Source organism: Hylaeus anthracinus, unplaced genomic scaffold (genome assembly GCF_026225885.1).
Source record: "Hylaeus anthracinus isolate JK02 unplaced genomic scaffold, UHH_iyHylAnth1.0_haploid 3, whole genome shotgun sequence".
NCBI lineage: Eukaryota > Metazoa > Arthropoda > Insecta > Hymenoptera > Colletidae > Hylaeus > Hylaeus anthracinus.
This window is the reverse complement of record NW_026535284.1, coordinates 10,334,754-10,334,980: the sequence shown is the minus strand read 5'-3', so window position 1 is coordinate 10,334,980 and position 227 is coordinate 10,334,754. Positions and strand designations below refer to the sequence as shown.

Below are 227 nucleotides of genomic sequence, written 5' to 3'. Positions count from 1 at the left end.
CCAGGAGTAAAATTTAGCCAGAATTTGATACGTACCTTAAATTCCTCGTGCCACCTCCTCGCATATCACGTTCTCCTGATACCAGGAGTAAAAATCCAGCCAGAATTTAATACGTACCATAAAGTCCTCGTGCCACCTCTTCGAACATCATGTTCTTCTAATACCAGGAGTAAAATTTAGCCAGAATTTGATACGTACCTTAAATTCCTCGTGCCACCTCCTCGCAT

The 227-nt window shown here is 42.3% G+C and overlaps 1 protein-coding gene and 1 long non-coding RNA gene across 3 annotated transcripts in view; both read right to left on the bottom strand.

The window, feature by feature from the left end:
• Positions 1-227, bottom strand: part of LOC128893437 (pikachurin-like) — a 160,233-nt gene that overhangs the window by 67,594 nt on the left and 92,412 nt on the right. The gene's annotated exons all lie outside the window — the stretch shown is intronic.
• LOC128893458 (uncharacterized) overlaps positions 1-227 on the bottom strand; it is an 816-nt gene that overhangs the window by 79 nt on the left and 510 nt on the right. The window contains exon 2 of the long non-coding RNA XR_008461337.1: positions 118-217. This is a non-coding gene — a long non-coding RNA (uncharacterized LOC128893458). The remainder of the gene's footprint in view (positions 1-117; positions 218-227) is intronic.